We start from the raw sequence: 12489 nt of genomic DNA, 5'->3' as shown, positions 1-12489 counted from the left end.
TGGGTGGACCGGTGCTTGGGTGTTGTCCTTTCTTGGACAAACATCCCACTTATGATTAACCCCTATTGCAAGCATCCGCAACTACAAAAGAAGTATTAAGGTAAACCTAACCATAGCATGAAACATATGGATCCAAATCAGCCCCTTACGAAGCAACTCATAAACTAGGGTTTAAGCTTCTGACACTCTAGCAACCCATCATCTACTTATTACTTCCCAATTCCTTCCTCTAGGCCCAAACAATGGTGAAGTGTCATGTAGTCGACGTTCACATAACACCACTAGAGGAAAGACAACATAAATCTCATCAAAATATCGAACGAATACCAAATTCACATGACTACTAATAGCAAGACTTCTCCCATGTCCTCAGGAACAAATGTAACTACTCACAAATCATATTCATGTTCATAATCAGAGGGGTATTAATATGCATAATGGATCGGAACATATGATCTTCCACCAAATAAACCAACTAGCATCAACTACAAGGAGTAATCAACACTACTAGCAACCCACAGGTACCAATCTGAGGCTTTGGGAAAAAGATTGGATACAAGAGATGAACTAGGGTTTGAGGGGAGATGGTGCTGGTGAAGATGTTGATGGAGATTGACCCCCTCCCGATGAGAGGACCGTTGGTGATGACAATGGCGATGATTTCCCCCTCCCGGAGGGAATTTTCCCCGGCAGAACAGCTCTGTAGGAGCCCTAGATTGGTTCCGCCAAGGTTCCGCCTCGTGGCGGCGGAGTTTCTTCCTGAAAGCTTTCTTATGATTTTTTCTCGGACGAAAGACTTCATATAGCAGAAGATGGGCACCGGATGCCTGCCAGGGGGCCCACGAGGCAGGGGCGCGCCAAGGTGTGGGCCCCCTCTGGTACTTTCTTTCGCCAGTATTTTTTATAATTCCAAAAATAACTTCCGTGAAGTTTCAGGACTTTTGGAGCTGTGCAGAATAGGTCTTTAATATTTGCTCCTTTTCCAGCCCAGAATTCTAGCTGCCGGCATTCTCCCTCTTCATGTAAACCTTGTAAAATAAGAGAGAATAGGCATAAGTATTGTGACATAACGTGTAATAACAGCCCATAATGCAATAAATATCAATATAAAAGCATGATGCAAAATGTACGTATCAATTCCCCCAAGCTTAGACCTCGCTTGTCCTCAAGCGGAAGCCGATAACGATAAATATGTCCACATGTTTTGAGGTAGAGGTGTCGATAAAATAAAATACGGACATGAGGGCATCATGATCATTCTTATAACAACAACATATATGGATATTGTCGTATGATTTCTTATGCTCAAGTAACAACCTATTCACAATGTAAAGTATGAATCAGAAACTTCATTGAGAACCAACAAACTATAATCTGAGTCATTTAAGCAATTGCAATTTATCATAACATTGGAGTCAATATAAGAGCTTTTCAGCAAGTTCACATACTCAACTATCATTTAGTCTTTCACAATTGCTAACACTCACGCAATACTTGTGGTTACGGAGTTTTAGTCAGACACAGAGAAAGATAGGGGCTTATAGTTTCGCCTCCCAACCTTTTACCTCAAGGGTAATGTCAATAATAATAATTCATGCTAACTTACATCCAATTGGATATATATATATATATATATATATATATATATATATATATATATATATATATATATATATAAGGATCTTTCCAACACAATGTGCTTGCCAAAGGATAAAATGTAAAAAGGAAATGTGAAGATCACCGTGACTCTTGCATAAGGTAAAAGTAAAGATAGGCCCTTCGCAGAGGGAAGCAGAGGTTGTCATGCGCTTTCATGGTTGGATGCACGAAATCTTAATGCAAAAGAACGTCACTTTATATTGCCACTTGTGATATGGACCTTTATTATGCAGTCCGTCGCTTTTATTTCTTCCACATCACATGATCGTATAAAGCTTATTTTCTCCACAGTAATAAATCATACGTATTTAGAGAGCAATTTTTATTGCATGCACCGATGACAACTTACTTGAAGGATCTTACTCAATCCATAGGTAGATATGGTGGACACTCATGGCAAAACTGGTTTTAAGGGTATTCAGACCCACAAAGTAGTATCTCTACTTGGTGCAAAGAATTGGCTAGCATGAGGGGGAAAGGCAAGCTCAACATGTTGGATGATCCATGACAATATACTTTATTTCAGATATAAGAAAACATAACCCATTACGTTGTCTTCCTTGTCCAACATCAAGTTTTTAGCATGTCATATTTTAATGAGTGCTCACAATCATAAAAGATGTCCAAGATAGTGTATTTATATGTGAAACCTCTCTTTCTTTATTACTTCCTATTAATTGCAACGATGACCAAAACTATGCTTGTCAACTCTCAACAATTTTTATTCATCATACTCTTTATATGTGAAGTCATTACTCTCCATAAGATCAATATGATCTCTTTTATTTCTTTTTATTCTTTCTCTTTTCTTTAATTCCCTCAAGGTCATAGCAAAATAATCAAGCCCTTGACTCAGCACTGATCTTTATTATATATAGTTCACGGACTCGATTACATAGAAAGATCATAAAGCAAAACTCAAAACTAAATCACACTAAAACTTTATTCTACTAGATCAAGATAATACCAAAAGGATCGAACTAAGAAAAACGGTAAAGATAGGAGTGTGATGGTGATACGATACCGGGGCACCTCCCCCAAGCTTGGCGGTTGCCAAGGGGAGTGCCCATACCCATGTGATTATATCTCTTTTGCTGGCGAAGGAGTTGTTGATGATGTAGGCTCGTCGTCCCTCTTCCAAGGCATAAGCTTCCCATCATAGAAGGATGATCGAGTCTCCGGGATCCTTAAATCTGCAGCCAAACTCATCCTCTTGAATCTATATTCATACTCACATTTTGGTTTTGCAGGTCATAGATCTGGGCTTGGAGGTGCTCGATTTTCTCGTGAAGTTTGAAGATGGCCTCGCCAATGTCCTTGGTGTCCAGCTTGTGGTTGTTTGGTGAGCTCCGTGATCATTATGTGATTGGAGTCAAGTCCGCGCTCCACCATCTCCTGACACTTGAAAACTTGTTGCTCCATTGCGTCGAGCCTTGTCTCCACGCTTCCGGTCCTCCTTGGTCCCTCAACATCGCGGATGTGTAGCACCCCCTCATGCATCTGAATGGTTTGAGGGTGTTGTAGCACCTCCGCAAGATAGGGGTTGATGACCTTCTCGAAGAACTTGTCCTTGGGGGCACTTGGAGACGTCATGGTGATCTAGATCTGTCAGAAAAACAGCTCGAAACAAGAACAAAGGATAATTGCATGATACGGTTATAATGAATTTTTACCGACTAAAAGAAGTATCGTGCAAGAAAACGGAGTCCGGAGAGCACACGAGGTGCCCACGAGGCAGAGGGGCGCGCCCAGGGGGGTAGGGCACGTCTCCCACCCTCGTGGAAGCCTTGTGTCCTTCCCGGACTACTTCTTATTTTCCTATTTTGTTAAATATTCCAAAACGGAGAAAAATTGCCATTAGAACTGTTTTGAAGTCGGTTTACTTACCGTACCACATACCTATTCCTTTTCGGAGTCTGAAACGTTCTGGAAAGTGTCCCTTATGTATTCCTCCGGGGTTACGGTTTCAATAATGTTAGTTTCAACATTTATAGGATTACCTGAGATATAATGTTTGATTGTTTGACCGTTCACCAGCTTCGGATTTGTGCCTTCGAAGTTGTTGATTTTTATGGCACCGGAACGATAGACCTCCTCGATAACGTAAGGACCTTCCCATTTAGAGAGAAGTTTTCCTGCAAAAAATCTTAAACGAGAGTTGTATAGCAATACATAATCACCTACATTAAACTCACGCTTTTGTATCCTTTTGTCATGCCATCTTTTAACTTTTTCTTTAAACACTTTGGCATTCTTGTTGGCCTGAGTTCTCCATTAAATCAAGTGAGCTAATGTCAAAAAGCCTCTTCTCAACGGAAAGTTTGAAATCATAATTGAGCTCTTTAATGCCCCAATATGCCTTATGTTCTAGTTCGAGAGGTAGGTGACATGCTTTTCCATTAACCATTTTATACGGAGACATACCCATAGGGTTTTTATATGCAGTTCTATAGGCCCATAATGCATCATCAAGTTTCTTGGACCAATTCTTTCTAGATCTATTAACAGTCTTTTGCAAAATTAATTTGAGCTCCCTATTACTCAATTCTACTTGACCACTAGACTGTGGGTGATATGGAGATGCAATTCTATGATTAACATCATACTTAGCAAGCATTTTACGAAAAACACCATGAATAAAATGTGAACCACCATCAGTCATTAAATATCCAGGGACTCCAAACCTTGGAAAAATAACTTCTTTAAGCATCTTAATAGAGGTGTTATGATCAGCACTACTAGTTGGAATAGCTTCTACCCACTTAGTAACGTAATCAACAACAACTAAAATATGTGTATACCCATTAGAGGAAGGAAACGGTCCCATATAATCAAAGCCCCAAACATCAAATGGTTCAATAACAAGTGAATAATTCATAGGCATTTCTTGTCGTCTACTAATATTACCAATTCTTTGACATTCATCACAAGATAAGACAAACTTACGGGCATCTTTGAAGAGAGCAGGCTAATAAAAAACCGGATTGCAATACCTTATGTGTAGTTCTATCTCCAGCGTGGTGTCCTCCATAAGCTTCGGAGTGACACTTGCGTAGGATCTGTGTGTATTCATGCTCAGGTATACAATGTCTAATAACACCATCTACTCCTTCTTTATAAAGGTGTGGGTCATCCCAAAAGTAATGTCTTAAATCATAGAAAACCTTTTTCTTTTGCTGGTATGTGAAACTAGGTGGTATAAATTTAGCAACAATGTAATTAGCATAATCAGCATACCATGGAGCAGTATGAGAAGCATTTATGACAGCTAATTGTTCATTAGGAAAGCTATCATCAATAGGCAGTGGGTCATCAAGAACATTCTCTAACCTAGACAATTTGTCTGCAACGGGGTTCTCAGCTCCCTTTCTATCAATAATATGCAAATCAAATTCTTGTAGCAAGAGAACCCATCTAATAAGTCTAGGCTTAGCATCTTTCTTCTCCATAAGGTATTTAATAGCAGCATGATCAGTGTGAAAAGTTACTTTAGAACCAACAAGATAAGGCCTGAACTTATCACAAGCAAAAACAACTGCTAAGAATTCTTTTTCCGTAGTAGCATAATTTCTCTGGGCATTGTCTAGAGTTTTACTAGCATATTGAATAACATTTAATTTCTTATCAACTCTTTGCCCTAGAACAACACCTACAGCATAATCACTAGCATCACACATAATTTCAAAAGGTAAATTCCAATCAGGTGGCTGAACAATAGGTGCAGAAATCAATGCTTTCTTAAGTATTTCAAATGCTTCTACACAATCATCATCAAAGACAAAAGGTATATCTTTTTGTAATAGGTTAGTCAGAGGCCGGGAGATTTTTGAGAAGTCCTTAATGAACCTCCTATAAAAACCGGCATGACCAAGGAAGCTTCTTATACCTTTAATGTCCTTGGGACACGGCATCTTTTTAATAGCATCAACTTTAGTTTTGTCAACTTCAATACCTCTTTCAGAAATTTTATGCCCCAAGACAATACCTTCATTAACCATAAAGTGGCACTTCTCCCAATTCAAGACAAGGTTAGTTCTTCACATCTCTACAAAACTCGATCAAGGTTGCTCAAGCAATCATCAAAAGAGGATCCATAAACGTAGAAATCATCCATGAAAACCTCACAAATCTTTTCACAAAAGTCAGAGAATATAGCCATCATGCATCTTTGAAAGGTAGCAGGTGCATTACATAAACCAAAATGCATACGTCTATAAGCAAAGGTACCGAAAGGGCAAGTAAAAGTGGTCTTTTCTTGATCATCAACTGACACATGTATTTGAGAGAAACCAGAGTAACCATCTAGAAAGCAAAAATGTGTATGTTTGGATAATCTTTCTAGCATTTGATCAATAAAAGGCAAAGGGCAATGATCCTTTTTAGTAGCTTTATTTAATTTGCGGAAATCAATTACCATCCTATAACCTGTAATAATTCTTTGCGGAATCAATTCATCTTTATCATTAGGAACGACAGTAATACCTCCCTTCTTAGGGACACAATGGACATGACTTACCCACTGACTATCAGCAACAGGATAAATTATACCTGCTTCAAGGAGCTTTAATATTTCCTTTCTTACCACTTCTTTCATCTTAGGATTTAGCCGTCATTGGTGATCAATACTGGTTTGGCGTCTTTCTCAAAATTTATTTTGTGTTGACATAGAGTGGGACTAATGCCCTTAAGATCATCCAGAGTATATCCAATAGCAGCACGGTGCTTCTTCAGAGTTTTCAATAATTTCTTTTCTTCATGCTCTAAAAGGTTAGCACTAATAATAACAGGATATATCTTCTTTTCATCAAGATAATCATATTTAAGAGTATCAGGTAATGGTTTAAGCTCGAACATGGGATCACCCTTGGGTGGAGGAGGATCCCCTAGGATTTCAACAGGCAAGTTGTGTTTCAGAATAGGTCCCTGTTTAAACAATACTTCATCTATTTCCCTTCTTTCATTCATAAACATATCATTTTCATGGTCTAGCAAATATTGTTCTAAAGGATCACTAGGAGGCACGACAATTGAAGCAAGACCAATAATTTCAACTTTACTAGGCAATTCCTCATCACGGGGTTGTCTACGAAATTTAGCAAAATTAAACTCATGAGACATATCACCCAAACCAATAGTAACAGTATCCTTTTCGCTGTCTATCCTAGCATTAACAGTGTTCAAGAAGGGTCTACCAAATATGATGGGACAAAAGCTATCTTGTGGGGAACCAAGAACAAGAAAATCAGCGGGATATTTAACCTTCCCACACAAGACTTCAACATCTCTAACAATCCCAATCGGTGAAATAGTATCTCTATTGGCAAGCTTAACTGTAACATCAATTTCTTCTATCTCAGCAGGTGCAATATCATGCATAATTTCTTGTATAAAGAATGAGGTATTGCACTAGCACTAGCACCCATATCACATAAGCCATGATAACAATGATCTCCTATTTTAACAGAAATAACAGGCATGCCTACCACAGGTCTATGTTTATCTTTAGCACCAGGTTTAGCAATTCTAGCAGTCTCATCACAGAAGTTAATAACATGCCCATCGATATTATCAGCCAAGAGATCTTTAACCATAGCGATATTAGGTTCAACTTTAACTTGCTCAGGAGGTTTGTGTATCCTAATATTACTTTTGTTGACTACAGTTGAAGATTTAGCATGATCCTTTATTGTAACAGGGAAAGGTGGTTTCTCAACATAAGCAGTAGGAACAATAGGATCATTATAAGTGATAGTATTTTCTTCAACTTTAATAGGTGCAACTACTTTTACTTGAATGGGAGGATTATATTTAAACCACTTCTCCTTAGGGAGATCAACATGAGTAGCAAAAGATTCACAGAAAGAAGCTACTATCTCAGAGTCAAGTCCATATTTAGCGCTAAATTCACGGAAAACATCGGTATCCATAAAAGATTTAACACAATCAAACTTAGGTGTTATACCTGACTCCTTACCTTCGTTGAGATCCCAGTATTCAGAGTTGCGTTTAATTCTTTCCAATAAATCCCATTTGAATTCAATAGTCTTCATCATAAAAGAGCCAGTACAAGAAGTATTAAGCATGGAGCAATTATTGAGAGAGAGAGCCGAGCATAAATTTTTTTAATAATCATTTCTCTTGAGAGCTCATGATTGGGGCATGAATATAACATTGACTTAAGCCTCCCCCAAGCTTGAGCGATGCTTTCTCCTTCGCGAGGCCAAAAATTATATATATAATTACGATCACGATGAACAAGATGCATAGGATAAAACCTCTGATGAAATTCCAATTTCAATCGTTTGTAGTCCCATGATCCCATATCATCACATAGCCTATACCATGTCAATGCCTCTCCCTTCAAAGATAAAGGGAAGACCTTCTTCTTGATAACATCATCGGGCATACCTGCAAGCTTAAATAATCCACAAACTTCATCCACATAGATTAGGTGTAAATCGGGATGCAATGTTCCATCTCCTACAAAAGGATTAGCTAGCAGTTTCTCTATCATACCCGAAGGAATTTCAAAGTAAACATTTTCAGTAGGTTCAGTAGGTTGAGGGGTAGCTAATTGTGGTTTCGGACGAGGTGAAGATACCCCGAACAAGCCCCTCAAAGGATTGTTTTCCATAGTAACAAGTGACAGTAAATTTCAGCACACTATATAAATTTTTCCTTACCAAATTCCACCTACCAAAGGCGCTTCACTCCCCGGCAACGGTGCCAGAAAAGAGTCTTGATGACTGATGTCTACTACACAACCTTCTTCTTGTAGACGTTGTTGGGCCTCCAAGTGCAGAGGTTTGTAGGACAGTAGCAAATTTCCCTCAAGTGGATGACCTAAGGTTTATCAATCCGTGGGAGGCGTAGGATGAAGATGGTCTCTCTCAAGCAACCCTGCAACTAAATAACAAAGAGTCTCTTGTGTCCCCAACACACCCAATACAACGGTAAATTGTATAGGTGCACTAGTTCGGCTAAGAGATGGTGATATAAGTGCAATATGGATGGTAGATATAGGTTTTTGTAATCTGAAAATATAAAAACAGCAAGGTAGCAAGCGATAAAAGTGAGCGTAAACGGTATTGCAATGCGTTGAAACAAGGCCTAGGGTTCATACTTTCACTAGTGCAAGTTCTCTCAACAATAATAACATAATTGGATCATATAACTATCCCTCAACATGCAAAAAGAGTCACTCCAAAGTCACTAATAGTGGAGAACAAACGAAGAGATTATGGTAGGGTACGAAACCACCTCAAAGTTATTCTTTCTAATCAATCCGTTGGGCTATTCCTATAAGTGTCACAAACAGCCCTAGAGTTCGTACTAGAATAACACCTTAAGACACAAATCAACCAAAACCCTAATGTCACCTAGATACTCCAATGTCACCTCAAGTATCCGTGGGTATGATTATACGATATGCGTCACACAATCTCAGATTCATCTATTCAACCAACACATAGAACCTCAAAGAGTGTCCCAAAGTTTCTACCGGAGAATCAAGACGAAAACGTGTGCCAACCCCTATGCATAGGTTCATGGGCGGAACCCGTAAGTTGATCACCAAAACATACATCAAGTGAATCACGTGATATCACATTGTCACCACAGATACGCACGCAAGACATACATCAAGTGTTCTCAAATCATTAAAGACTCAATCCGATAAGATTACTTCAAAGGGAAAACTCAATCCATTACAAGAGAGTAGAGGGGGAGAAGCATCATAAGATCCAACTACAATAGCAAAGCTCACGATACATCAAGATCGTATCACCTCAAGAACACGAGAGAGAGAGAGATCAAACACATAGCTACTGGTACATACCCTCAGCCCCGAGGGTGAACTACTCCCTCCTCGTCATGGAGATCGCCGGGATGATGAAGATGGCCATGGGTGAGGGATCCCCCCTCCGGCAGGGTGCCGAAACAGGGTCCCGATTGGTTTTTGGTGGCTACAGAGGCTTGCGGCGGCGGAACTCCCGATCTATTCTGTTCTCCAAAGTTTTTAGGGTATATTGGTATATATAGGCGGAAGAAATACGTCAGGGGAGCCACTAGGAGCCCACGAGGGTGGAGGGCGCGCCCAGGGGGGTGGGCACGCCCCCCTGCCTCGTGCCTTCCTCGTTGCTTCCTTGACGTGGACTCCAAGTCCCCCGGATTGCTTTCTTTCCAAAAATAACTTCTCTAGAAGGTTTCATTCCGTTTCGACTCCGTTTGATATTCCTTTTCTTCGAAACACTGAAACAAGGGAAAAACAGGAACTAGCACTGGGCTCTGGGTCAATAGGTTAGTCCCAAAAGTAATATAAAAGTGCATAATAAAGCCCATAAACATCCAAGATGGATAATATAATAGCATGAATACTTCATAAATTATAGATACGTTGGAGACGTATCAATGACCCACAAGTATAAGGGATCTATCGTAGTCCTTTCGATAAGTAAGAGTGTCGAACCCAACGAGGAGCAGAAGGAAATGATAAGCGGTTTTCAGCAAGGTATTCTCTGCAAGCACTGAAATTATCGGTAACAGATAGTTTTGTGATAAGGTAATTTGTAACGGGTAAGAAGTAACAAGTGTAAATAAAGTGCAACAAGATGACTCAATCCTTTTTGTAGCAAAGGACAAGCCTGGACAAACTCTTATATGAAGGAAAACGCTCCCGAGGACACATGGTTATTATCGTCAAGCTAGTTTTCATCACGTTCATATGATTCGCGTTCGTTACTTTGATAATTTGGTATGTGGGTGTACCGGTGCTTGGGTGCTGTCCTTTCTTGGACAAACATCCCACTTATGATTAACCCCTATTGCAAGCATCCTCAACTACAAAATAAGTATTAAGGTAAACCTAACCATAGCATGAAACATATGGATCCAAATCAGCCCCTTACGAAGCAACTCATAAACTAGGGTTTAAGCTTCTGTCACTCTAGCAACCCATCATCTACTTATTACTTCCCAATGCCTTCCTCTAGCCCTAAACAATGGTGAAGTGTCATGTAGTAGACGTTCACATAACACCACTAGAGGAAAGACAACATACATCTCATCAAAATATCGAACGAATACCAAATTCACATGACTACTAATAGCAAGACTTCTCCCATGTCCTCAGGAACAAACGTAACTACTCACAAATCATATACATGTTCATAATCAGAGGGGTATTAATATGCATAATGGATCTGAACGTACGATCTTCCACCAAATAAACCAACTAGCATCAACTACAAGGAGTAATCAACACTACTAGCAACCCACAGGTACCAATCTGAGGCTTTGGGACAAAGATTGGATACAAGAGATGAACTAGGGTTTGAGGGGAGATGGTGCTAGTGAAGATGTTGATGGAGATTGACCCCCTCCCGATGAGAGGACCATTGGTGATGACGATGGCGATGATTTCCCCCTCCCGGAGGGAAGTTTCCCCGGCAGAACAGCTCTGCCGGAGCCCTAGATTGGTTCTGCCAAGGTTCCGCCTCGTGGCTGCGGAGTTTCTTCCCGAAAGCTTGCTTATGATTTTTTCTTGGACGAAAGACTTCATATAGAAGAAGATGGGCACCGGAGGCCTGCCAGGGGGCACACGAGGCAGGGGGCGCGCCCAGGGGGGTAGGGCGCGCCCCCACCCTCATGGCCAAGGTGTGGGCCCCCTTTGGTACTTTCTTTCACCAGTATTTTTTACTAATTCCAAAAATAACTTCCATGAAGTTTCAGGACTTTTGGAGCTGTGCAGAATAGGTCTCTAATATTTGCTCCTTTTCCAGCCCAGAATTCCAGCTACCGGCATTCTCCCTCTTCATGTAAACCTTGTAAAATAAGAGAGAATAGGCATAAGCATTGTGACATAACATGTAATAACAGCCCATAATGCAATAAATATCGATATAAAAGCATGATGCAAAATGGACGTATCAGGCGCGCCCTGGGCCCTCGTGGCCACCCCATAAGGCAGTTGGTGCCCTTCTTTCGCCGCAAGAAAGCTAATATCCGGATAGAGGTCGTGCCCAAAATTCAGCCCAATCGGAGTTACGGATCTCCGGGAATTTAAGAAACGGTGAAAGGGCAGAATCAGGAAACACAGAAACAGAGAGAGATAGAGAGACAGATCCAATCTCGGAGGGGCTCTCACCCCTCCCATGCCATGGACACCAAGGACCAGAGGGGAAACCCTTCTCCCATCTAGGTAGAAGGTCAAGGAAGAATAAGAAGGGGGGCTCTCTCCCCCTCTCTCCCAGTGGCGCCGGAACACCGCCGGGGCCATCATCGTCACCGCAATCTACACCAACAACTTCACCGCCGTCATCACCAACTCTTCCCCCCTCTATGCAGCGGTGTAACTCCTCTTTTACCCACTGTAATCTCTACTTAAACATGGTGCTCAACGCTATATATTATTTCCCAATGATGTATGGCTATCCTATGATGTTTGAGTAGATCCGTTTTGTCCTATGGGTTAATTGATGATCGTGATTGGTTTGAGTTGCATGTTTTATTATTGGTGCTGTCCTATGGTGCTCTCCGTGTCGCGCAAGCGTGAGGGATTCCCGCTGTAGGGTGTTGCAATACGTTCATGATTCGCTTATAGTGGGTTGCTTGAGTGACAGAAGCATAAACCCGAGTAAGTGGGTTGTTGCGTATGGGATAAAGAGAACTTGATGCTTTAATGCTATGGTTGGGTTTTACCTTAATGATCTTTAGTAGTTGTGGATGCTTTCTAGAGTTCCAATCATAAGTGCATATGATCCAAGAAGATAAAGTATGTTAGCTTATGCCTCTCCCTCATATGAAATTGCAATAATGATTACCGGTCTAGTT

This window comes from Aegilops tauschii, chromosome 3 (genome assembly GCF_002575655.3).
Source record: "Aegilops tauschii subsp. strangulata cultivar AL8/78 chromosome 3, Aet v6.0, whole genome shotgun sequence".
Taxonomy (NCBI): domain Eukaryota; kingdom Viridiplantae; phylum Streptophyta; class Magnoliopsida; order Poales; family Poaceae; genus Aegilops; species Aegilops tauschii.
Note: the sequence above shows the minus strand (reverse complement) of the source record.